Source organism: Colletes latitarsis, chromosome 7, assembly GCF_051014445.1.
Source record: "Colletes latitarsis isolate SP2378_abdomen chromosome 7, iyColLati1, whole genome shotgun sequence".
NCBI classification, from domain to species: domain Eukaryota; kingdom Metazoa; phylum Arthropoda; class Insecta; order Hymenoptera; family Colletidae; genus Colletes; species Colletes latitarsis.
Window position 1 is genome coordinate 20,584,675 of NC_135140.1, and position 27,195 is coordinate 20,611,869.

The 27,195-nt window shown below is 42.6% G+C and overlaps 1 protein-coding gene across 4 annotated transcripts in view; it reads right to left on the bottom strand.

The window, feature by feature from the left end:
* Positions 1 to 27,195, bottom strand: part of LOC143343703 (uncharacterized) — a 198,483-nt gene that overhangs the window by 75,767 nt on the left and 95,521 nt on the right. The window contains exon 1 of one of the 4 annotated variants that reach the window (XM_076768866.1): positions 3,250 to 3,355. The exons of the other annotated variants lie outside the window; for them this stretch is intronic. The gene's annotated coding sequence lies outside the window, so the exon portion shown is untranslated. Of the gene's footprint in view, positions 1 to 3,249; positions 3,356 to 27,195 lie in introns of those variants that run through there. 4 annotated transcript variants of the gene reach the window in all.

Sequence of the window (27,195 nt, forward strand, 5' to 3'; positions counted from 1 at the left end):
TTTCGATCACAAGACGTGCTCTGTAATGTCGAAGAAAATATCGTTCGAGGTAGAGTTTGACGCGCACGTTAAGTTCAGCTCCTTGCGTTGTAGATTGCGGCAAACGTCGGGTAATATCGCGAAATCTCGATGACGGAGGAGCCTCGGAATTTCCGGCGGCGTTAATCCAACGTTTGAATCGACTGGAAAGTTCTCGCGGCAACTGTTCCGCGGAATCCAATGTGAAATTCGAGAGCAGCCGGTACACGTAAGGAGCGAGGCGCCCCAACATCAGCCCACGGTTGCAAGTTGGACAAGTTCTATCGGCAGTCAGCTTAACGCGTGCATCTATATGCACCATGCATGCGCCCCGTCACCGTGAGACCGAGTTGCACGCGCGTGTTGCGGGCACGGATCGGCCCAGGGGCTATGACAGTCGCCGTCAAATTGCGCACGACGCGAAACAGGCGTGGTCCTGCTCTCGGTTCGCTATAACTAATTCCTTGATAATTGGACTGCACTGATTCCCGAACCAACCGACCATTTCCACTGCCTCAACGCCCTCGCTTAACCTGTTCTTCAAATCACTTAAAAAGAAAAGAATGTATTTGATTTGCAAAAGGTTGAAACATCCATGCATTACTCAAAATCTAGTGGCCATCTACGGCTATAATTATGGGTAAATTTATCGTATACATGGATCTATCTTCCTGCCAAATTTTATTAAAATCGGCGAGGGTCACGTATGAAACCACCCTTACGAGTAAATTAGATTTTACGATTTGTAAAATATCTTTCTCATAAATGATACTCGGCGTATTCAGTTCACGGGAGGTTTTTTAAATATCGTTTTTTTACGCTATAACCTCGTTTATTGCAAAAAAATAGATTGGTTGATATTGTGGTAATCGATAAACGGAATTAAACATGGAAACCCCGCTCGTGAATTGGCGTGAAATGTTATACGAAATTTCGGTATCAGATTTGAAGGTAATCAATTCTCTTTCACAGTTATCGTATGCAACGATCAAAAAAGATTATACGTTCGAGAAAAACTCGTTTAAAATTTCATAATGTAATATCGGAACGTGCGCACCGCTGGCGCTAACGAGCCATAAATTGTTCAATAATGTAAATTTCTATATGGAATCATTTGCATATTATTTGCTAAACTTCGAACTATAAAATATAGGAAAAAGTATATTGATTTGTAAGGTCTAGCTTTTAACGTGATACCGGGGATCGATATAAATCAGCGTGATAAAATTCTGCGATAGGTAGTATTATTCTTCACACAACCTGTGCGGAAAAAGTCAGTTGAAATATCAATTTCGTCGAAAGCCGTTCGTCTCAATCATTAAGACGGGAACGAAAGTTCGCCTGACATTCTTATCGTGCTCCTTAATTCGATAGAGTTCAATTTTTCCCCGATGGACCTTTGACCTGAATTTGAACGATAAATTCGTCCGTCCACTAGTGGCTGTAACAAGTTCGAAGGTTTCATTTGTTCGAAGGTTTCACTCCTGGGGGGACCAGACGTATAGATGCCGGAGAGAGAAAGAAAGAAAAAAGTAATTGAAGTTGATTTGTCGAACGTAATTGAAGTAAACCACGATCGATAGACGCACAGAGGAACCCTTCAACTAATTCAATGCCTCTCTAAACACATCAATCTACGTTAACAAAATTATCATATAACGACGTTAATATTGCAAAAATCTTGAAGGCAGAGTTTCCAATGAAATCTCGGAGGGACCAAGCAGCTGGAAAGCAATCTTCTTTTCGACTTTTGTCCTCTCGAGAAGTATTCGGATTTATGAAATCTGCAGTATATGTCTCAATAAACCTCGACCTCTCGAAAGCCTCATTTTGTTACCTGACTAAGAGGACACCATTTTTCTTATATTATACCAAAACTGGGCTCCACGAATCCATTTGTATCGAGTCCTAAGTTCCTTTAACAGCGATTTATTTCTCTTGTAATAATTGGGGATTCACGTAAAAGTTTACCACTGCACACTGCCGGCTTTAAATTAACATTTTCAAGGAACTTTCACCACTATTATATAAATAACAAAGTGCCAAAGTTCAAATTAGTCCTCAGGAAAAATCGAAATCGATATGCTTTCTACAGGGTGTGTAAGTAAATTTGTACACTAAATGTAATATATTATTTTAGAAAATATATAAAATGTCGTATGTACAAATCCAATTAGAGGTCCCGGCCTAAAGTCACGTCCCGGTAAGATGAAGATTGAATTCACTATAGCCAGAGTACCCTATTTCACTCCGTTATCCAGTGCTCTGGCGGGAAAATTTTCATCAGAGAAAAAGATTGGCCCGAACGTGGTCCACGGGTCCCGACTTCTGGACCAGGGTAACCCGATCAGAGGCAATCGGAAGAGGCATTTATCAAGGCGAATTGCTTTCAATTGGGACGGAACGAGCCGGCAGAGAAACAGGTCTCCTCCTTATCTAAGCGGGAATTTCCGAACGACTTGATACAAATGGGGTCGTGGCTTCTGTCAGAATTTCGTGAGAGAGAGAGGGAGAGAGTGGTTAGCCGTGACCAGGGTCAACGCACGAGAACAGTTCCACCGGATGAGCTTCTTGGTCCGGGCAGGAAGTGTTCATCGACGAAACGAGGCTAATGCGTCTGGCGCACGTGCGCCACGTGTACCGGTTTATGCGCCGCGCCAAAGTATGACACACGTACTTGCAAATTTCGCAGGGTCTGTCGCTATCTCGAGAGTCTGAGTGCAGATTTTCCGTGACTGCATGTTCACGGAAGTGCTTTTAACTTTTACCCCTCTATGCTGCTGATTAACCCTTTGACAGTTTCATCGTCAGCTTTATGCTGAAGGAGATCCGACCCGTCGGAATATTTCGAACCGTCGCTGCCCCAAATCCAGCTCAGTTATTATCCCGATCATTGTGTTTAAGCCAAGGAAAGACGGAGAGAACCCCACTGGTGGTACTTCACGTTTTATCGAGGCGTCGCTGTATTTAAAATTCCAAAACAATATCAAGCGCGTATCTAAGAATTGTTTCGCAACGATGACGACGCGTTCGGGCATTTCTTTTCGTCCGAATGTGTACCAGGAAAGTGGATTAGCACGTAATCCAGCAATACATTGAGTCATTCGTTGATTAAAGCACCGACTTATCGCGGTTTGCGACGTGTTGCTACAACGTTCAGTCACGCTCCACTTATGCAGGCAGCAGCTTTAAATAATCGCGAAATTATTTCGCTGATCGATCATCGGATACCTGGAAGTTACTGCAGTCTGTCGCGATTCAGGTCACTCCGGCTGCAACATTTCCAGCCCCGGCCGTTTTATTCGGGACGACGCCGAAGCATTGCTGCGGGATACACCGGTTCCCAAATCGATGAAATGTCTGTAATTTCCGGCCACTATCGATCCTTATGTTTCTGCCGATGGTATGTTTACAAGAACGCCGGAAACTTGCCGTCAGATGATCTTGCGCGATTCCCAAAATTGAACCGCGGAATTTGGTCGTACGTAAACAGAATATAGGACGAGATATTATTAGAGAAGGATCCGGAAGTCTTGGGGGGCGGTGGAAAGAAGCTTTGGCACTGCAAGTATAAATTAACATTCAAAAAAATAACGAAGAGTTATGCCAATCACTGCAAATGTCTTGAAAATTATCAAGTTTATTTTCCAACAAACAATGTTTGACTTTCAATTATTATTATTAATGTTTCCCGACGACATTGTTCGTAGAAAAGGTGAAGATCGAGAAAATCTGGTAGTACTGGAAAGCCCGGGAAGTTTAATGATATTTAAATCTTTTTCCTCCCAGAGAGTTGTAGTACTTTCCACTGAACCGTCGAGAATAACTTTTCTGGATTTACACACTTTTCCCACTTTTCCAAGGTTTCTATACTCAACATTCTGGACTCACAAATTTTTCTCGAAGTTGGTTTTCCCTCATCATTTTCCTCTAAGCAACTTTGTTAAACTAAATATATTCTCAGTGAAATCAATAAAGCACTACACATTTTTAATGCTGGGAAAATTCTGTATCATTTTCCGAGATCCACTATATTGTATCCTGTTACTTTGTTGTTAACATGCATTGTAGATTTTCCAGAGAAAAATGAATTATCTTTTTGAGTACCGGGTGCAGGATTCGAACCCAGGTTGTTTCGGTAGCAATCAAGCACACTATCCACTTGATCAAGCAATGGTCACAGTTACTCAAACTTGGTAGGTGACTCAAAGTGACCACAAATGGTTCTTCACGATTATATCCCATATCATTGAGTCTGGATTTGTTCCTAACTTTGGGTGTTTGAAAATCGTTTACAACGAAAGAGTCTAAAGAGACGAAGTCAACAGTCTCGTAAAAGATCCATCAAAATGTGCGAAATAAACGATCGACGATTTGAAAAGGGATGCGAAAGCGTGAAAGTGACAGCGGATTATCCGGCGCGTTGAAACGCTAGAACGAGATCATCAGGCGTAATACAGCATAATCTCGATCGATCCCGCGAAAGCGGTCTATAATTCAGGATCCGAAATCGCGCAGTCAGCCCTAACACAATAACACCGGGGGCAGGGGATCGAGTAACGGCGGCACCTATTAAGCTCCCCGGCGAAAACGCGCGAACGCAGCGTTTATATTTTCCCCATGGCGCGGAATATTCATAATTCCGAACGGTTTCAACCGTCGGCCCAGAAATTATTTACCGTTCAAATTGCCCGACCACGCGCCACTCGCGAAGTGGCATTATCTCGCGGGCGAAATTGGCCGCCATGGGAGTACCGTTTAAGGGGTATATCGAGAGAACACTCGAGGGTTCTTGTTCTCCTCGTGGGAGACGCTCCGTACCATCGGGCGAATTACGGAGCGAGTGAACAGGCCATGGAATTGTCAGACGCACCTACGACTCGCAGTGCCCGGACATGGATTACGAAAATTCGTCGTGGCTGCTGATATTTGGCGCTTATCGTCGCTTGCAATAAAATTAAATGAACGCGATTATTGTTTTATTATTCCCCTGAATCACGAACAGATCTGTGCTGCATTTTATCCTCGTGGGGCGTACCTTCGACATTACTGAATTTTTTTCTCGAATATGCGCAAGATTTCGGGGGAATGACTATTCACCAAACACGATTGTAATTGACCCCCGCAACCGAAAATAATTTTTCCAGATCGATTTGACATTTTTTTTTTCGACGAAAAATTTAGGTGCCTGTCGACTTGTCTTAAAAATTCGATTTTCGTGTGTCTTTTTTTTGATTGACGCCCTATGGAAAAGTTGTTTAATACTTTTTTGTAGGTATCCATGGGCTATACTTCAGAGAAAAATTTCAACGAGATCGACTCACTATTGTAGAAGTTATGGCCGGTTGAAAATTGGCCATTTTTTTGGGTTTTTCGCAGTTTACGGGGTTAAGGAGCAACTTTCCAAAAATTTTCCAATTTCTACATATTCTACACCAAAATACGCGTCGTTTGCTTTTTTAAACATTAAAATCGTTCAATCCGTTCAGGAGTTATGCCACTTTAAAGATTCTCGGTGAAGCATTTTTCCTGTCAACTTTTATTCAAAATTAGCATTTCGTGTGTCTTTTTTTTAATTGACACCCTATGGAAAAGATGTTTAATACTTTTTTGTAGGTATCCATGGGCTCGACTTCAGAGAAAAATTTCAATAAGATCGACTCACTATTGTAGGAGGTATGGCCGGTTGAAAATTGGCCATTTTTTTTGGTTTTTCGCAGTTTACGGGGTTAAGGAGCAACTTTCCAAAAATTTTTCCAATTTCTACATATTCTACACCAAAATACGCGTTGTTTGCTTTTTTGAACATTAAAATCGTCCAACCCGTTCAGGAGTTATGACTCTTTAAAGATTCGCATGAAATTTCGGTGAAGCATTTCTGGCATCACACATTAGATTTTCGATAAAGAATTTTTATCTCGAAGATGGTTAGGATTTCGAGGGTATGTCTATTCACAAGAAATGATTGTGAGTGACACGCGCAAATGAAAATAATTTTTCCAGGTCGATTTGAAAAATTTTTTTTCGCCGAAAAATTTCAGCACTTACTGAATTTTTTTCTCGAAAGTGGGTAGGATTTCGGGGATTTGTGTAATCACCAAACACGATTGTAATTGACCCCCGCAACCGAAAATAATTTTTCCAGATCGATTTGACATTTTTTTTTTCGGCGAAAAATTTAGGTGCCTGTCGACTTGTCTTAAAAATTCGATTTTCGTGTGTCTTTTTTTTGATTGACGCCCTATGGAAAAGTTGTTTAATACTTTTTTGTAGGTATCCATGGGCTATACTTCAGAGAAAAATTTCAACGAGATCGACTCACTATTGTAGAAGTTATGGCCGGTTGAAAATTGGCCATTTTTTTGGGTTTTTCGCAGTTTACGGGGTTAAGGAGCAACTTTCCAAAAATTTTCCAATTTCTACATATTCTACACCAAAATACGCGTCGTTTGCTTTTTTAAACATTAAAATCGTCCAATCCGTTCAGGAGTTATGCCACTTTAAAGATTCTCGGTGAAGCATTTTTCCTGTCAACTTTTATTCAAAATTAGCATTTCGTGTGTCTTTTTTTTAATCGACGCCCTATGGAAAAGATGTTTAATACTTTTTTGTAGGTATCCATGGGCTCGACTTCAGAGAAAAATTTCAATAAGATCGACTCACTATGGTAGGAGGTATGGCCGGTTGAAAATTGGCCATTTTTTTTGGTTTTTCGCAGTTTACGGGGTTAAGGAGCAACTTTCCAAAAATTTTCCAATTTCTACATATTCTACACCAAAATACGCGTTGTTTGCTTTTTTGAACATTAAAATCGTCCAACCCGTTCAGGAGTTATGACTCTTTAAAGATTCGCATGAAATTTCGGTGAAGCATTTCTGGCATCACACATTAGATTTTCGGTAAAGAATTTTTATCTCGAAGATGGTTAGGATTTCGAGGGTATGTCTATTCACAAGAAATGATTGTGAGTGACACGCGCAAATGAAAATAATTTTTCCAGGTCGATTTGAAAAATTTTTATTCGCCGAAAAATTTCAGCACTTACTGAATTTTTTTCTCGAAAGTGGGTAGGATTTCGGGGATTTGTGTAATCACCAAACACGATTGTAATTGACCCCCGCAACCGAAAATAATTTTTCCAGATCGATTTGACATTTTTTTTTTCGGCGAAAAATTTAGGTGCCTGTCGACTTGTCTTAAAAATTCGATTTTCGTGTGTCTTTTTTTTGATTGACGCCCTATGGAAAAGTTGTTTAATACTTTTTTGTAGGTATCCATGGGCTATACTTCAGAGAAAAATTTCAACGAGATCGACTCACTATTGTAGAAGTTATGGCCGGTTGAAAATTGGCCATTTTTTTGGGTTTTTCGCAGTTTACGGGGTTAAGGAGCAACTTTCCAAAAATTTTCCAATTTCTACATATTCTACACCAAAATACGCGTCGTTTGCTTTTTTAAACATTAAAATCGTTCAATCCGTTCAGGAGTTATGCCACTTTAAAGATTCTCGGTGAAGCATTTTTCCTGTCAACTTTTATTCAAAATTAGCATTTCGTGTGTCTTTTTTTTAATCGACGCCCTATGGAAAAGATGTTTAATACTTTTTTGTAGGTATCCATGGGCTCGACTTCAGAGAAAAATTTCAATAAGATCGACTCACTATTGTAGGAGGTATGGCCGGTTGAAAATTGGCCATTTTTTTTGGTTTTTCGCAGTTTACGGGGTTAAGGAGCAACTTTCCAAAAATTTTCCAATTTCTACATATTCTACACCAAAATACGCGTTGTTTGCTTTTTTGAACATTAAAATTGTCCAACCCGTTCAGGAGTTATGACTCTTTAAAGATTCGCATGAAATTTCGGTGAAGCATTTCTGGCATCACACATTAGATTTTCGATAAAGAATTTTTATCTCGAAGATGGTTAGGATTTCGAGGGTATGTCTATTCACAAGAAATGATTGTGAGTGACACGCGCAAATGAAAATAATTTTTCCAGGTCGATTTGAAAAATTTTTATTCGCCGAAAAATTTCAGCACTTACTGAATTTTTTTCTCGAAAGTGGGTAGGATTTCGGGGATTTGTGTAATCACCAAACACGATTGTAATTGACCCCCGCAACCGAAAATAATTTTTCCAGATCGATTTGACATTTTTTTTTTCGGCGAAAAATTTAGGTGCCTGTCGACTTGTCTTAAAAATTCGATTTTCGTGTGTCTTTTTTTTGATTGACGCCCTATGGAAAAGTTGTTTAATACTTTTTTGTAGGTATCCATGGGCTATACTTCAGAGAAAAATTTCAACGAGATCGACTCACTATTGTAGAAGTTATGGCCGGTTGAAAATTGGCCATTTTTTTGGGTTTTTCGCAGTTTACGGGGTTAAGGAGCAACTTTCCAAAAATTTTCCAATTTCTACATATTCTACACCAAAATACGCGTCGTTTGCTTTTTTAAACATTAAAATCGTCCAATCCGTTCAGGAGTTATGCCACTTTAAAGATTCTCGGTGAAGCATTTTTCCTGTCAACTTTTATTCAAAATTAGCATTTCGTGTGTCTTTTTTTTAATTGACGCCCTATGGAAAAGATGTTTAATACTTTTTTGTAGGTATCCATGGGCTCGACTTCAGAGAAAAATTTCAATAAGATCGACTCACTATTGTAGGAGGTATGGCCGGTTGAAAATTGGCCATTTTTTTTGGTTTTTCGCAGTTTACGGGGTTAAGGAGCAACTTTCCAAAAATTTTCCAATTTCTACATATTCTACACCAAAATACGCGTTGTTTGCTTTTTTAAACATTGAAATCGTCCAATCGGTTCAGAAGTTATGACGTTTTAAAGATTCGCATGAAAATTCGGGCAGACATTTCTGCCCAGAAATTATATTTTCGGTAAGGAATTTTTTTCTCGAAACTGAGTAGGATTTCGGGGGTATGTCTGTTGACCAAAAATGCTTGCAATTGACCCCTGCAACTAAAAATGATTTTCCTAAGACGATTCGAATGCCTTAATTAAAATGCGTGTCATTGAGTGTCGCCATTTTTACCTGAATTAGTTTAGATCGATACAGTATTAGCCAGTTTTGTTATTCTTTGCAAGGTCTGTGAATCCACGATGCTTTAATTGCATGAATAATAGAGATTTATATTACGAAACGAGGAGGACATTGTAGATTTAATATTACGTAAATAGAATGCTACCGGGCTTTGCTTCGGGCTTCATTTTCAATTCGTTACGTTTGCACTCGAGCGAAGGTTCTTTTACTGTTACGAGCGTCAGGTTTTTTTTTAAGGAATGACGTTCTCCGTAACAGTTGCAGTCGTCGTAACGAATGACGAACAATTGAATTTTTGCATAAGCTTCGCATCACGAGGCAGCGTAAATTCATGAAATATAACGTTTCACTCAAGATAGTCGACAAACAAAAAAATTTACTTTCTTCTGACGCGAGTCATGAATAATTCAACGGCCGAATCGTAAATTCATGAAATTCAGATGTGTTTATGTAGCGAAATTACGTATTAAATTTCACTTATTCCATTATTAATATTCCGCGGCATGCGGCGGGACGGTTAAAGGATCCCGCACGATTTGAATAATTTTAGAATGCCCCTCGATCCTGCATAATTTTCAGCGTGCTTTTCTGATTAAATTGACATGCCGCATGTGCTCGTTGCATAACCCAGTTTACGTCGTTAAGAAATGTGTCCATCGGAGCGAAAATGTTTCCTTGTTTCACGGCAAATTCTTTGCAAATCGTTGCGTTACATTTATTTCCGAGAATGAGATTATTGGACGGTACTTGCATTCGTAGAAAAGCATTTTTACATTACTTCGGAAGATATTTACTGCAAAAGTCATTTAAAAAATAACTTGCACGTGCCCTTGATTACTGATGTCTCGAGGGAACGTACGATGTTCCAGTCACCGCAGAATATATTGGCTGTTCAAGGTCACTGCCTATGGGACTTCCCCGCCATAGCGTTCGACTTGCTATCGCTTTAAGAACGTCTTCTCATTCTGCCAACGAAATAATCGAACGAATCGAAGGTAAACCGACCGAGGAACTCGATGAGGAGGGGGCAGAGGTGTTCGATCGTCGTTAACGAGGCATAAACGAGTCGAGCAAACAGCCGAGCCTAGGCGACAGGACGCGGAAAACAATGACTATCGTCAAGCTGCCGCTTACTTTTCAGCCAATTCGAGCGAACCAACCCACTCCCACGGGTACGACAACTTTCCGGATAAATCAAATATGTAGCGGGCACGAGAAGGGGTTGGGGGTCGCCGACACGAAGGGTGGAATCCCCTCGCCGGGGCTTCCGCGCGAACTGTCTACACCTCGAGCCTGGAAACGCGATAATGTCACGCGTAATTAATTCGACCTAGGGTTGCGTTATATACATTCTGCCGATCGGGGGGTGAATCGATTCGGTTCGAGTTAGCTGGATCCATGGAATATGCATTCCAAGTTCCAAGATGCTTACTCCCGGTACGGCAATGACCAGATAATGCTGCTAATTAAGAGGGAATTTTGAATCAGCTCAATTTAAAGTGAAAATACTCCTCCCACTCTGAAAACACTGGTTTTTTCTTTAACTAACAATACCATAGACATTATGTACTTTATCAACATGGAAAAAAATTCTGAAGATATGGTAAACATCTTAAAGAAGTAGATCGTATCGTTCACTAAGAATAAATTCGCCGCGAATGCTTTCTCTTCAGCCGCAAAAAGGCTACCAGTTGATTGATCGGAAGAATCGAGGTGGTTTCGTTCCCTCTGTGTGGATGCAGCCGAGGTTTTGCTCGGTCTTGCTTCGCGTATAATGCAATCCTGGAGAAAACATTGCTAAAACGACTGAAAAGTCGACGACGTACCCGACGACACGCGCAAGTACGCGAAATAATATTTATCTCGGGTAAGAGCGTTCCTCGGGGCGAGTCGCGTCGCGCGTGCATTTTTCTCCGTTTGCGCGACAATTCCCTTTTCACGTGGTACACTGACTTCCAGCGAACGATGTAGCCGAGATACTAGGACGAGTCTTTCACCGTGCTCGCATCGTCATTTGCGATATTACAGTTCACAAACTGTCCGGCAGCATGGCCCTTTGAGATGTCATTGTTCCAAAGCAGTTCCATGCGGAATCGCGTGAACAAAAGGGGTCGTGTTCGTTGCACACTGTCGCGATAACAGTATCCAACTGTTCTGTTGCTTCGCAGCCGTTTATTCGGCCGTATCGGATCAGTTTACAACGGGGCGAAGCGGGGGAAATGCTGGGACGGAAACCTTGTTTCAATTTTTCTGTGGAGCAATTGTACAAAAAAATTTCTAGGTATGTTTCACGTTCGAGGTTGAGCAATATAGTTCTGATAAAAATAGGACTTTGAAATTTATTCTTTAAACGCAGTATGCTGGACTCATTGCATGCATTGTGCGAGTTTGCGTGAGAAGATTAAAGTCAGAGCAGTCGAATGGTATGGAGGAGTGCCAGTGACCTTGAACAGCCAATTCATTTAGCTCAGCCTGGCCGAAACCTTAAGCCATCGTATCTCTTAAACTAAAGCTTTGCGGATCTATGTTTATTAGAACTTTTTTTCTTGTTGTAAGGTATATAATATGCCTGTTAATTTTTTAATACCATTACTTATAATTTATTACCTTGAACCGCTCTGTAAATTCGAGAACATTCGAAATCTTCAAACGTTTTTAATATTTCTATGAAAATGGATAAAACTTGTTTTACATAATTTTCTGTGCTGCAAATTCCTCTTTGATATAATAAACTCATCCAAAACGAAGGCTGAGACGATACTGGAGCGGGCTGAAAGATAGAATTACCAATAAGTATCGCGCAACAAAGGACGACGTTAACTAAAAAATTGCAATAAAATTGATACGGCTAGCCAGAACAAAGAAAAATACTATGAAAAATTATGAAACGAAGATCAATGCCACCTAGAAATCCGATTTCCCCCGCGGAAAGCCGGAATAAAAATTACACTCGCATTTGACTGAAGCTGAAATTTCATTCAAAGCTCTCGCCCGGTTATCAAACCGGCGCGCGTGGATTTTACATTTGTCTGCGGACCTTTTTCGATTTTACGTTGAAAACCTCTTTCTGTGTACAATTTACAGCCGCGAAGCGCTATTAGCTTCGTCGCGGTTTCTGCCGGAATAAATTACCCCCCCGAATTACACGAAATCCTAAAACGTTCGAGGGGATTGGAAAGCTCGCGTTTTACAAACTGACGACTCGCACGACCCAGTTCCAGCGCACGTATTTTTCCGACTGTCTCGTCCCTGGGAAAACTAGCTCCAACGTGAAATCGCGAACTCACGCGAAATCTCCGGTGAAAGCAATTTTCGAGATTTTAGGAATTCTTCGCTCGCAGGGAGTTCGTTCGGTCTGGTACAGGCTTTCTAACCGCGGAAGTTATTAAAGCTTCTGCAAAAAATAATTACATCCAACCAATTTCTCTCCCACTCCCTCCGCGGGTATCCTGCTGCAAAGAAACCGGAAGTTCGGGCGTGGATGAAGGCTGAAAATTGTTTCTTCGCGAAGTTTTAATGGGGAATAATTGCGCTACGGTTCCTCCAAACCAGAATGCGGATATTTCTATTCCGAAAATCTTAATCGGTTTAAAAGTTTCCTTCCCAGCTCGTCCTTTTTACCAGCTCTTCCGAGGTGCTCTGAGAAACGTGGCAAATTAAAATTGAAACGATCCTTGTTGATAATTCTAGTTATATTCTAAGAGGGTGTTGACTTAGCCTTTATTATACCAAGTTCATGCAATTTAGAAGACTGTTATAACAGTATAGAAGGAGATTCAAGTCAGAAAATAGCATCAAAAGTGGTCAGACGTATTCTATACTCTGCAATTAGGGAAAAAGTTCTAGTAAACATTAGTCCATAAGTCTGTTGTTTCGGAGATATAGTCCTTTGAAGTTTTTCCACCACCGGACGAAATGATTTGGCCACTCAAGGTCACCGATAGTTGATTTCTCTCTCCACAACACTCCCCATTGCCCTAACTTTCACCCCATCACACAAAATTGCCGAGAATATGTGAATAATATTTTTTGCTCGGTAGCCAATATTAAAACTTCGCAAAGAAAATATGTTGAGCTATAAAATGGACGATTCCCTGCATCTTAAGGTACCGTGAAATATTTTTCTCGAAAGAGTGAACAAAAATTCCTACTCTTCCTGCAAGAGCGTATTAAAAAATTGCGTATATAATGGCGGGAGTGTGAAAAATGTTTATCTTAGAAATTTAATATGTAAAATTCAACGAGCCAATTTTACAGCGAGATCGGGAGATTAAAGCGAAGATTAAATGTCCCGTTAGAACGTTCTCGGAACATAATGTTACAGCACCTCTTCCCCGTTTTCTTACCATTATCTATCGCACAATCGCAATATTTTAGAATGGCCGATAGGGGCGGGTAGTTCGCTTTAATACTCGCCGCCACAGCTAAAAAGATCCTTGTTAAGATACATCTAAATACGCAGAGCGGGTTGCTCGGTTGCTCGAAGCTTCTTAGGCGAAGTTTTAACTAAATGAAGTTATTATACAAACATGGTCTCGGAATCGCGGGAAACGACGTTGAGCTTGATAAATTTGTTTCTCGGTTAATTACACGAGCCAGGTTTGTGCAGCCTGCTCCTCTGCCCGACAATCTGAGACTCGATAGTGAAATGTTCCTAGAAACTCCTTAGGTATCTTTTCTCGATTTACTTCCAAGATGAATTTATTTAACTGCCTATTAACATTATTTATGTGGGATTATTCCAGGATTAATAGTCGCTACATAACTTAATTAACTGAAAAGATAAATGCAGGTACTTCGGTTAGATATTAACATATCCATCTTTGTAGGATCTAGGGACATTTGTCTTTCTTCCAAGTAGTGGCTAGGATGAACACCTAACCTCAAACTTTCAGACATTTTTATTGTTCCAATTATGCAGATGTTTCTTGTTCCCACATGTTATTCTAAATGGTTTATATTACAAACTATGTAGGCAGCGATTGTGAACGTCTAGACAATTATGCTTCGATTCCCATTACAGCAATACACTTCATCGCGAACCAGTTCCCAGTATTAGTTAAGGAACAACGGGTTTGCATAATAGAACAAACGTATAATCAAGTATACTTCACTCGGCCGTTTAATCCGACTTCGCTTAAAGCTTGGAACAATAAGCACAATGCTTGTTCAGGTTCAGCAGAATCGTCACGAACTTCGTCGGCTAATTGGCTCAATATTGCATGCGCATCGGCATGGACAGGCTCGTAGTTTGAAACGTGAGATTAAATTGCTGCTTCTTTCATGTCGGAACGGGCACGTAAATACCGAGAGATGTAAACTTGTTCATTATAAAGACGTATTTGCGTGCGACGAAGCCTAGGGTACGAAAACAGGGTATAACTGTCGTGGATCAATAACGAATTAGGTATTTCATAAGCAACTCGGTGAACCTAGTTTTAAGTATCGCTGATGCAATAACGCATATTATCAGCTATTCGGAGTGAAAACAATTCTCATCGAACAACATGCGCCCAGAATACTTGAAAGCTGTTGAAATGCAAACTCCCACAACTGGCCAGTGTTCAGCATCCCCTTTGGAGTCCAGAAACGAGGGCATTCCTGTCCGCTGCTACTCTATGCGTGTCAGACGGTAGACAAATTCGAATGTAGCCAGACAGCCGAGGAAAAACACGGCAGGTACGGACATCGCTAGACCAACGGAGGCTAACCCAATCAGAAACTAATTTTACGGCCGCCGAGCGGCTTATTATTGACCGTGGCGCTCGCCTCCAGGACTTAAACGACTCTCGTTACGCCGCGAGTTGAACGAGCGGGTCACGACAATCGACAAAACACTGCTCTCGGTGCTGGCAAATGGGATTTGACGGATGCCCCGGCCACCGAGAGCCACTCCGTCGCATTAGTACCGGCAACCTGGCTTCTGGAGGGGGGGGGGGGACGGGGGAGGTGAGGGCGTAGTAATTAGTCGGGAGGAACTTTGACGTCTCGAGACGGATCGCGTCATTGCCGGGAACGACTCCTCTTTGCTCGGTTTCCAACCAGGGATTCGTGTTCCGCGTCGCTCACGGGACACAAGGGCTCTTCGAGCCGCGTTTTTCAACGAGTCGTTGAACGAAATCCAGGAAAACGCGCGACACGCCGCCCCTCCTGGTAAACGCACTTTCCCGGCCGGAGTGCAGCGTGGAAATTGGCTGCAAGAGCGATTACAGATCCTTCAAGTTTTATCCTTTTGTTAGGTGGTGTTTGGAAGAGATTTGGGGACAATTGGACGCTGCTTCCGGGGAGCTCATTCAGAGTATTAGGCTCGGACAAGAGGAGCTGTCGAATAATAGCTGAACTGGTAGTCAATAAACGAGGGATGAAGAGCGGAATCCAACTTTAATACACCGATCGTCCTCGAGATTAGAATTCTAACTAAGATTACTCAGCTTGCAGTAACGTCTCCGTGTCTAAGTAGTTGGATAGCCACGTCATCCTGGTCTGTTCTGACCAGATCTACTGTTCGTACGCGAAATGTTGGCTAGCGAAACGATTAGTGCTCTGGATCCTCACTCTAGTCACGTATCGTCGTCCCGCTAACCAACTTCTCGCGAGCGCACAATAGATTCTAGATGCACTTGAGTAGCAACGTTAATGCAATAAATTGAAACTGAAACATCGGCTCTGCAAGAAGGGAATCATAGAAAGAAACAGGCAAAGTTTCGGAAGATTATCGACTATATTTGAGCACAATGAGTAGCTTATATTATAATCTAACGTCGATCGTTTCCTAAATCTTATTACATTATAGTACGATATCGGAAATTTGACGTACTGTAATTTGTCGTGCTGAATTATGCATGTAAGCGCGGGGAGAGAAATTTCAATATTTGCCGTAGATCGATATAATGCTTCTCGCTGACTTTTACGACGTTTAACCACCGTGCGGCGTGGTGAAAGAATATTTGCATAAGGACGATGAGGAAAGCCGCGAAGACAAATTTGTGCATAAATTTACCGACGTAATTTCAATGCGTGCGCGTTTAACGGCCAGAACATTATCGAAAATTATTTCCCCCGAAAGTAACGTTTGATCGAGATTATCGAAAGCAGTACTGTAATTTTGGAAAGCGTCGAACGAACGTTCACTGCCACGAACTTTAATGTTTCGCTCGATGAAATTTTCTTGTACGATTTGCACTTCGTGGAATATATTGAAATAGCGTAACACGAAACGCGTGTAAATCGCGCGTCACAAACGGAAACGTAAGAAAAGTTTCAAGGCGTCGCGCGGAAGAAACGAAATTGAATCGTTGCAGCGTCACTCGTTGGACAAGTCTGTCTGGCCAACAGCTCTGTCTATTACAGAATTTCCCGCACGACCGGTACAATTTCTACCGGTCATCGCATGAATATGCAAAATGTACGTCCAAACAGCTCGGCGCAGAGACAGCGGGAGGAATTACAATTCTCGGGTAACGTTTTCGAACGCTGTACGCTGGCCAGCTATCTAAAACAGGTGCATCAGCATGAACCTTATCTGTATCGAGTACAAATTAGTGACATAATTTGAACCGTTGCAAATCGATCGATTCCACGACGCTCCAAAATATTTAATATGTTGTGTTACGCGTTTCTGCAACACTGAACCCCCGTTTACGATGATTAAAAACTCGAAAGATCAGCGTCGAATTAAAAAATTAGAAGCGTAAAGTGATTCTTCGTTAAAAAATACATCGAAATCGAGTTAAGAATTTTGTTCGTACAAGGCACAGTTTTCGAGAAAAGGACTCCGAAATTCTGTTGGGCGCGCGTGCCTTTGGTCGAACCGAGCACTTTCTGGTTTGTGGAACGCATTTTCTTTAAAACGAAGCCTCGTACGAGAAGAACCTATTTCACGATTTCGATTGGCTTTTGTCCAAAAAATCACCCCTTGCTCTCGCGTATCGAAATTCTGGCCGCACTCTGTATATTTACGAACAACCCCTATCGCCGAGGACTTGCTGAAAAATCAGGCTCTCGAGAAAACTTTCTTAATTATCGACGGATGCGTCTCGGAGAGGGGGCAAGTTTCAGAGGCAGGGGGAGGTTAAGGGGTTCGCTGGACAATCGACCCTCTGTGGCTAGCTACCGTGCGGGTTACGACCATGATTTACCCCCACGGTCCAGCCCACGAAATTAAAGAGAGGCCAAGGAACCGATGGCGGAAAAAAGGAAGTGAGCGTCGGTGAAACTGGAGTGGGTGGGATGGAAAGAGGGGTGAAATCTCGCGGCAGTCAGCATCCGTGAGGAATAGATCGCGCTGGTGGGGGTACATTATAATGAAATCGGTTTTCGCTTAGCGCGCTTTCAAGCGGCCTTTATTAAATCTGTGATTTCGCCGTTTTCCTTTCTCTCTTTCGTTTTTCCGTCCGCCTCCATCTTCGCCAGGCTTTTTTTTCATCTTCTTTATTATTCTCGACTCCATTCTCGATAGACGGCGAGGAAAAGGGTGGAAGCAGGTCTTTCGATCTGTCTTTCGCCTCTGCCGCAGTCCCTGTGCGCGTCTTCCCGAGGATCTTGAGGCGGATTTACAATGGGAATGCGTATTATGCTTCTCCAGCCTTTCGCCTGTTTCCCCGGTGGATTGTCGCCGGAACGACCAACGGAGCCAACCACGAACGTACGACTCAGTCAGAGATTTTACCTGACTCGCGATTTTTATGATCTTCCGGGCCGGAAATGGCCGCAGAAAGTATAAGCACCGACGCAGAGTATTTTGCTCTTCAGGGTTGGTTGTAATAAGTTATTAAAAGCCGGGAAGTCGTCGCGAAGAAAACGCAGTTTCTTTTTTGTGAGTTGAAACAATCCTCTTTTCTGAGGGGGGTGGGGGCAGGCTAACCTCAGCCGGCACTCGCTGAAGCTACGTATTTTCTAACAAAATAACACAGACTTTCCACCTAGTTGTAGGTGAATTGCACTGAGTTTTCAACAGTGATTCTGCGACAGCAACTCAACATTATTTCAGTGACACTTCTAGGTCATGCTTGGAGAAAAAGCAAGATACGGAAGTAGTATGATTAAAAAGAGTATGCACGATATTTTCTTGGATCCTGCGTCATACAGTTGCACCAGGTGTTGGAAATTATATGCTGGGATCGAGGTCGCGCAGCGACTAAAGGGAAACAGGAAACAAACCGAAACAACCGAAGTGTCGACGTAACAATGAGTTCGCTTATTGAATCCCCTAGTGATTTATGTATATCGGGGTGCCGTTTGTCGCTTTCCAATTTGCGCGCTAACGCGTTCGCGCCTGGAACGTGCAAATCATTCCCGACGGCGCGGAAAAACGGCGCGGAAATCGCAGCCTGTAACTCCAGACGGCGCTTCGACGTCGAAGGATATGAAAACGTAGGCTGATATTAAACGACGGCTTAACAAACTTTCATTAAAATCGAATGAAATCCGATCGTTTCGTGGCGTTCCCGTTAGGAATCGTGCGTCCAGCGTGACGATGGAAGTGTACGTGGACGCGAAATCAAATTAGTTTCGGCGAGGGGCGTACGCGGGCTTTAAATTCCTCCGTGTACGTGCGTTGATGGACGAGCAACGCGACGACTGCGCCCGTGGTTTTTTGTCGGATTTGATTTTTACGATGTCAAGTCTAGCGACGGCCCAACTTGTGATTGGAACCACAAATCCACTTAAACAGAGGTGTATTTTTTTAGATCAATTTGTCATGGCTCTCTTTTTAACCCCAGTGATCCACTTTTGTTGTTCTGCGGTTCCTCAACGGTGTTGTTTTTGCTCCTAACTGTGTTGACAGAGTTCTCACATAATCTTGTATGCCAGTTGCAATGTAGATGACAAACACAACAGTTGTTCAACCATTATAGCACACACAATTCTCGATAATCATCAACACAATATTTTTTTGTTAAGTTTTTCGTGGTTCAATAGTATTCTCCAACCCAATTCTCAACAACAATAACAGAAACCATGAGAAAAAATGGGGTTCACATTTTCATCGTGGGTGGTGGGTTCGAACCTAGGTTCTCCGGGCGACAGGCAGACGTCCTATCAACTACACCACTGATCACACGTAGGGATTCAGTTCATTCTATCCTATTGTGCCGGTGCGCATGAAAAGAAAGTTATTCGATAGGGTTTAAGGTTCGAGATTCGATTGGAGAGAATATTATAAAAGGGTGCAGTCTCCCGAGGCACGGGTATCATAAAAAGTATTCAAAATGTTAATCGTCAGTTCGGTTAGGAAATAACGCTTTTTTCAGATAAATGTTTGCATGACATGTTTTCATTCCGTGGGATTAAGGATGCCAGCACCAACGCTTGGTCTTTCAGTTGTTAGTATGTCAATATACCGTACGTTATGCGGCCTGTATAACTCCGTCGCTAATGAGACTGAAATATTGAATATTAGCGTCGACTTCTCTCCAATTAGCCAGTGTAGGCCTCTCTGATGTACTTTCATTCGCTGCGTTTCCCTTTGCGCGTGGACATTAATGCAGCGCGGAAACTGCATAGAGTGCAGTCAACTGCAGACACGTTGCGACCCCATCCGTGTGGATGCACACCATTATACGGACGGTCGCGTGCCCGTCCAACCCAGCAGTATCTCCGGCGCTCGTGATTTAATGGAAAGCGAAGCAGTCTCGACGTTTACCTTTGTCGTTATCGTCACACCCTCCGTCTCTCGGTGTCTTCGTTGAACAATCTTCCTTTGTCGTTTCTGTATCCGTGTCGCTTCAGCGATCTCTTGTTTGACTCTGCTTCTTCGAGCCCTTAACCCGAAACGCTTCGCTAGCTGGGAAACTGCAATGGCCTACGACTTAGTAGATTAATTCGGAATATAGTTGGCTTGGGTCTGCGGGACTCTTCGGATTGTCTTGAATGTTTGGCACCGCGCGACCCCAGAGGTGTACCTTCCAGAAGGGCGTTCCAGGAAAGTCGATGCTAGCGAGTTTTGCAAAACGAGCCCGCTTTAACGTTGTTTCGGTCCTCGATAAGCTAACTTCGTCGATCGTGTTCACCGTTGAAGAGTGAACTGGAAACTGCTGTTGTTTCGTTCGTTGTTCGCGATGTTCGAGGCGGACCGGGATTGCCTCGCTTATTGCAACAATCTGCGTTAGGGATTCTTGCAACGGAATCGTCCCGCATCACTGTGTATACTTTCCAACTGAAGCAAATCCCAATACATTCGTTAACCCCTTTCCGTACCATTTAGCTCGACGAAGAAAATAAATAATTTATTCTTCGTTAAAAAGGTTTATAGAAACGTGGATTTCGACTCTAGAACTAAAATTAGCATCATCCACAACTGTTTTTTGCTCTTTATTACGACGTTCTATATTGTATCTTTGAGACATCATTGAATCTTGAACTTGCTCGGGTGCATGATTAAACGCAGCCATTTTTGGCGGAAACGGAATCGTCGTCTTCGCGGATCTTTCGTGCTTCACTGCGTCAAAGTTCGTTGTTAATCAACTTTAATGAACGCGTTAACGAAGAAGAGTGCACACCCTGGTGCACAGTGCACAATGCGGGATACCATCTAGCATTCCAGGAAGCACGTAATCGCTTTAATCTTTCTGGTGCATTAAATATTCCGAATTGCCCTGTATTTCTCATTTCAACGCGACGTTAATGCGAAAGTTCGAGCCAACAGTAGACTACATGCTTCAATGTCTCGCGCGAAGATCGTTTAAACATTATAAAACACACGGTGAACAATGTAGAATCCTCTTGGCAGAATTCAAGGGAAGTCTTAATCTCGAGCTGCATTAAACGATCGTCGAATTTACTACTTTCTTTCGGGCAATTTCCAAACGAATTACGGAACAGTTAAGCAGTCGTAGACCGAAACTTCGCTGTTTCAAGCATTAATTTATTTAAACGTTTCGACTATTAGACTTAAGAGGGTACATATGATTAAAATGATTTAGGTACAATTTCAGAGCGAAATAGGGAAACAACTGAAGACTAGAGCATAAAAGGCAATTTTCATTTTTTAAAAAATTAATTGACACGGTGTATTCATAAAAAAATTTAGTTCATGTATTTTAAATAAAAAGTGAGACATATTATTAAAAATGTTGATGGTCCAGCGCTAGCGATTTCATTTTCTACGCAGACGAACCCGAATTCGAATCCCATGCAGCCCGTGCTCCACTTTTTTCACTAGTATTACACCATTAATTACATCGTGAAAAATGAAAAGTTCTACCTCGTACTATATTAATATATTCTGTTACGCGTTGTTTAATTTATGTACAATATAAATCAACATTAAATCACTGGCGATGAATAATTATGACGGTAACGCGATGGTAAAAGGAGGTTGAAGAATTTATGTAACAGAAGATAGTGCGCCGAAAGAAACAATCGACTGGAAAATTTGTAATAAATTGAGCGCAAGAAAATGTAAAACAAATTCAGAAAATGTGTTGCAATATCCTTTAAATTTAGTACAAACAACGGGAACAATCGTGGAAATAAGAGTGAGAATGTTTGTGCAACAATGTCAACAACAACGAAATCGTTACAGTTACGCGCAAACAACGTTACCGGAACGAAAACGATAAAAAAAGAAACAATTGTATAAAACAAACAGTACCAGTTATAAAACATAGACGAATGTTTGTCGAATAATTTTTAACGGGTGGCGTGTGGTTACAGTGTATAACGAAAGAGTTGACGTTATTCGAGCCGAGAAATAATGCCAAATAAAGGCGCGAACGGACTCGGTCCGACGTTTAAAATGATTCCCGTGAACGATAGCGTTTTACGGCGGTCGTCGTAAAAAAGTTCATCGTCGTGATTTTCCGTCGGGCAACCGTGATTTTTCACGGTTCCACGGATGGAACGTTGACGTTCCAACGATTAATAACCCACGCGTCGCGCGAACGATTTTTATCGGAAGCCACTTTCGCCGAAGCATCCTCGGTGTCGTATACCTTTCCACGGTGTTTCGCTGTTGGTTCGGTTTCCCATGCACGTAACGAATACGTGACACGGTGGAACGCTCGGAATTGTTAGCAACCCGAAGCTGTAACGCGAAGCTGTTACATCGATTTTCAATAATTCCGCGACGACCTCAAGACAACATTGATCAACAACTCTACATCGTCGCGTCATTAAAATATCCGCTAAATCCAGCTGTCCGGATTTATTTTCTCTGTTTCCCTTCTCAACTGTCACTGTGTACAGAAGAAAGTATTGCACGCTTTCACGCATCGACCGTCGGACCGATCGGTCGCATCCGTCTTTCGTTAATATCTCGAAAACTAGCACGTTAACGAGTATTTTCGCTTATATGATACTTGTGCAGTTTAACGTTCTTTACCTGACAGCCTAGTCGCTTTTGTCTATCTCGAATTTTGACACGATGATACTGCATTCCCCTGCTCTTTTTCTACAGGATAGTGTGTCGAAATTTTCTTCTACGACGATTTTTGCTGCCGGAGCGATCGTTCGGAGTCGAAAGTTTCCCGTATCGATAACAAAGTTGATTTTTCTTGACTGATAGTAGCTTCCAAGGAAAATACGAGGAGTAGTAAAAGTTCTATGAAAAGTGCAAGATCGTCAGGAACCGCTGGCCCTAACGCAGATAACTGCTGGGATCGAACAGATTAATCAGTTAGTTGGAAGCTGGACTGACATTAAAACCCCATCACGTGCAGCGACGAAGTCACTAGGACAGCTAGTTACCTTCCTTTAATAACTGTCCCGGTCGCATAGTCTACGACGACGCGGTAAAATTGCTTCCCCTGGTATTTTATCGGTCGCCAGCCAGCATGATTTTTCTAGGAACCGCACGATTCCACCATCGACCAAGTAATTCAGCCGATTTGGGATTCTTCGCGACAGCTTGCACCGATGACAGCGTCTCGACAGACGTATCGACGGTATCGCACCGACGCCCGGCGTCTAGCTATGCGCCGTTGTCACTCAACGTCGTCCATAGAAATGGATCCTTTTAAATATTTTCTTCACCCGTGATAGGAACGAAAAGGATTTTCAGATGTATTGATAACCGCGCGACCGTATCCAGAAATATCAGAAACTTTGCCGAGATCAGGGAAACGAGACGACATTTTACAGTTTTATTTTGATGCACGCTACGACAAGACACCCGTGTTTTTCGCTCGCTTGCACCCGTTTTAGAACTAGTTCCCGTGTGGTTACAAAATTGGTTATGGACAGAATGTTAAGTTCTGCAATGTATTTGAAAATTATTGAAATCGTTGAGTAGACCCCCGTTCCAAACAATTAACTAAAATTTTAACTCGTAAGTAAAAAGCAACCCTCGCTTAGAATCAATTCAGGGTTTCAGGAGGGCATCGTTTCGGAAAAAGCTTAGTGGATAACGCGAACCTCTTAGGAGGATAATGTTTGGCCATTCGATATTATCGTAAGACGTTAGTGGCCGCCGAGAAAACCGTGGCTTAATAACACAGTCTGCTGGCCACACGGACGGAACAAAGAATCGTCTAATGGCGTAATTAAGAAATTCCAGACGAGAAGGCGGCAGTATTAAGGTGCACCGGGAGGGCAGCTGCCCGGGCTATTTACGCGTGCTTCGTGCATGTTTTCGCGACCGAGGTTTTCGCCGGCCTGAGAGGTCGCCGAGTTACTTAAAGCCGACCCTTTAAGCCGCGAGAAACTAGAATGGAAATACGTCTTAACGAATTTTCTGGAGGGCACCTTTCCGATCTAAGGAACGATCCCTTCTAATCGTCGGTGCTTCGACGTTAAATATTTGCCAAGCTATTAACCGTATACGCCTAAAACCAACATCATTAGCTTCGGTATCTTAAGCTCATTGATAAATGAGCGTTTGCCCTTACGAGACAGTATAATAATAGCGCAAATATTAATTTTCTATCGGAAAGCTACTCGAAGTAGAGCAAATTATTTTCATTGAACGAGCACGATCGATCGCAATGAATCAGCCTGTAGGAAATTCGCAGGAAAAATCGCAGCGTGTGCCGTGTAACCGTATCTCGCGTCTCTCGTTTCGTTTCGATTCAGAGGGGGAGGGGTGACACACTGTCGCAACATCGAAATCGCCTGTAATCGATCACCGATTCTTCCCGCATAAACTGGTGGTTCAGCAGGACAATCAGTGCTCCACTGTTCCCAGTTATCTCCGCGATGGCGCACGCCGCCGCCAGACGTCGGGAAACGGGGAAAAATAGGAAATCCGTACGAGTCGTTAAACGTGAATCGGTCACGACGGACTCGCTTGATGAATGAAACTCGTGACTTGCGTGTGTTACGCGCGTATCCTTATCGCGCGGCGATTTTTCGGGAAGCTTTGGCCCGGATAAATGCAAATGGTGGCTTAATCCGGAACCCTCGTTACGCTGGACGCCAGAGAAAAACCGCGCGAGTTCGGCGTCTGAAATTTTATGTCGGTCCGTTAATGAGGATCCGACGGGATTCGAGGGCTTTTTGTTATGCTTAAAAAAAAACTGTTTACTGTAATGGCGTGTAAAAATTTCTACCCATTCTTTGGTTGTTGGTAAATGAGCATACCAAATTTTAAATGAATCGATCGAGTAGTTTTTCAGTATAAATTCCCGAATGTACTGTACCCGTAGCAAGTAGAATTAGTCAGTGTCTGATCAGACGAAGAGTGAAACCACGTTCTACGTATTATTTTTCATTTAGAGCGTTACCTGGCAGTTTTGTAGTTTCACATTTTGTTGTAATCTATAGCATTGGGTATGACTCAGGACAATTTAGGTAGAAAATCCTTTAAAAAGGCGCGTTCGTTCTGGCCATCGATGAAACATTTCGCTAAAGTTTAATTCGCGTTTAAAACCTAAGGTCATCCGGTGTAAAGCGTCGGCAAAACGTGTTTCGAAGAAGCGGATTCATTATCTCGAAACGTGACTGAAATTTGCCGGAATTTCTACACGTTGGTGGCGGTAGCGCAAATGCACAAGCCCATGAGCGAAATTCCCTCTTTCAGAGCTTCAAGGTCGTTTCCCTTTGAAGCACAGCCGCGAATGCCAGTGACGTTGTAGGGAGGAGCGGTCGGAAAGTTGACCAGGGGGGCGGTTGGTTCAATAGTCTGACGTATCTCTTGCGGTGAAGCTTAGGTACACTTTGACACGAGCACGCCGTTTCTCTTGAAATTCATCTTTTGGAGGATTCGAGGCTCGGCCAGCCCATGGACATCTAATGTTTAAAATGGTCAGAGTCATCTGCGAAACACCGAGATGGAGGAAGAGATTGTTTAAATAGCTCTGTAGGATTAAAATAGCATGTCCTTGTCTTCCGAAAGAATAAATGTTTCGGCTAGACTTTAATCGCTTGATTGGCAGATTCATTAGCCCCAGTTTCAACTTAGCATGATCTGGATGAGTCATAGATCGTCCACTTGTACTTCGAAAGAACGAAGTTTCGAATATTTTATGGATGCATAATTCAGGATAATGCCATTTTCGATTTTCTAAAACGTGAACAGGTCGTTGCTCTGAAATGGATATCGTTAAAATAGACCACTACAAAAAGAGGAGGGATGGAACAGTTTATTTTCTGAAGTAATAGATGGTTAATCTATGAACTCTTCGATCCTCCACTAATATCCCCATCAGCCAACGAACACTTAACCAAATGGTCGAATTGCTGAAATATTATCGAGTAACATAACCGTTTTCCCAACTCCATACGCTTTTCACTGTTATCTGAATCATCTAAACAGCTGAAAGACAATTCTCCGTGCACCGCAACGATGTCTCCCGTCCTAATCGATTTCCTGGAAGTCGAGCACGCGCTTTTTCGTTCGATTTCACATCCCGTGGGGCATTCTCGGTTTAGTTCGAAACCGGGAAATCGGAAAGGGGCTGCCTTTCCAGAGGAACATTATCATCGAAATCGAGCACAGACGGGCGTTAGAAACACGGTCGCCCTCTTTCGCGAGATTATCATTTAAATTGGCGATCGATGCTACCATAGGATTATTTGTATTCGTCCCTATTCCCTTTCTCGGTTTTCTTTTCTTTTTTTTTATGTTTCGCTCTCCATCCACGCGGCGAGCTGGCCGTGTACGTATCCCTCATCTTGTCCGATTAGATGTTGTCGCGACTGGAATTTATCGTCGTGGCGTATTCGAAACTCTTAGGGAATAAATTCTGCCGCGGGATCGTGAACGGGTTGAGAGATCAGCGGGTGGAATAAATTGTTCGCGTGACGATACGTGTGCGGTTAATCGCATTGGGGGTTGCCCATTGGCTCAACAGAACCCTTTACGTGGAATTTTCGTGCACGGCGCGGCGTATCGAAAAGATGTTCATTTTCACGCTGCATTAGCTTTCGTATAAAGGATTCCGGCTCGGTAAAATATGCACCGCAATACTTATCTGTTTTCCACTCTTGGACGTTGCTTCTGCACTTCAACGTCTCGCTGAACCTGTTGATGCGCGTTCTTGTTTCTGTTGTTGCTGATTCTGCTATAATTACTGTTCTTGTTCTTGTTCTCATTACTGTTGCTATTGCCATTGTTGTGGTCATTGTTTTTGTTGTTATTCTCGTCGGTGTCTTAGGTGTCGTTGTTGTTGTTGCTGTTTCGTACTAGGTACACCAAAGCAAAGCACGTTACTGTTCTTGTTGCGGTTTTTGACATTGTTATCCTCCACTTTCGTCCCAGTCGTAGCTTAGAGTTCTCATTGTCGTTCATTGCCAGGTCCATGACTTCTCGTTAATGGGGGACGGAAACGACCAGCGCGTTTTTTCACAGCCCCGGAACGCAATCAGCATCACAGGTAACTCGTCGCTGTCACGATGACAGCTCTCTTTTTCGAACCCACGGTTTTTGTCCCTGTCAAAGGACTGGTTTTCCAATTAACCGTGAAAGGGGAGGTCCCGTTGACCGCGGCCAAGGTATACACGCGGCAAAGCCACTGTTTTACGCTTCTATGGCCACGATATCGGGGCACATCTGAGCTTCAGTGGCTCCGTCGAGACCCGTAGCATTTGATCTGGTTACATAATCTAACTGCTACATTCCTTTCCTCCTCCCTTTGCTATTTCTTGTAATTCCTCCCAGCGATGCTGGTCTGGGTTGACTGCACATCGTTCGCAGTCGTAAATGTCGATGGTCGCAGCATTGTTACTTAACAGTTGTTGAATAT